Here is a 604-nt window from a genome sequence, read left to right as displayed (position 1 = left end):
CTTCAGTCATCATCTGCAGTGATTTTGGAGCCTAGAAAAATAAAGTCAGCCACTGTTTCCACTGTTTCCCCATCTATTTCCCATGAAGTGATGGGACCAGATGCCATGATCTTCGTTTTCTGAATGTTGAGCTTTAAGCCAACTTTTTCACTCTCCTCTTTCACTCTCATCAAGAGCTCTTTAGTCCTTCTTCACTTTCTGCCATAAGGGTGGTGTCATCTGCATATCTGAGGTTATTGATATTTCTCCCAGCAGACTTGATTCCAGTTTGTGCTTCTTCCAGCCCAGTGTTTCTCATGATGTACTCTGCATATAAGTTAAACAAGCGGGGTGACAATATACAGCCTTGATGTACTCCTTTTCCTATTTGGAACCAGTCTATTGTTCCATGTCCATTTCTAACTGTTGCTTCCTGACCTGCATACAGGTTTTTCAAGAGACAGGTCAGGTGGTCTGGTATTCCCATCTCTTTCAGAATTTTCCACAGTTTACTGTGATCCACACAGTCAAAGGCTTTGGGATAGTCAATAAAGCAGAAATAATATGTTTTTCTGGAACTCTCTTGCTTTTTCCATGATCCAGCAGATGTTGGCAATTTGATATC

The sequence above is a fragment of the Bison bison genome, unplaced genomic scaffold (genome assembly GCF_000754665.1).
Source record: "Bison bison bison isolate TAMUID 2011002044 unplaced genomic scaffold, Bison_UMD1.0 scf7180017864469, whole genome shotgun sequence".
Lineage (NCBI taxonomy): Eukaryota > Metazoa > Chordata > Mammalia > Artiodactyla > Bovidae > Bison > Bison bison.
This window is presented reverse-complemented; position numbering follows the sequence as displayed.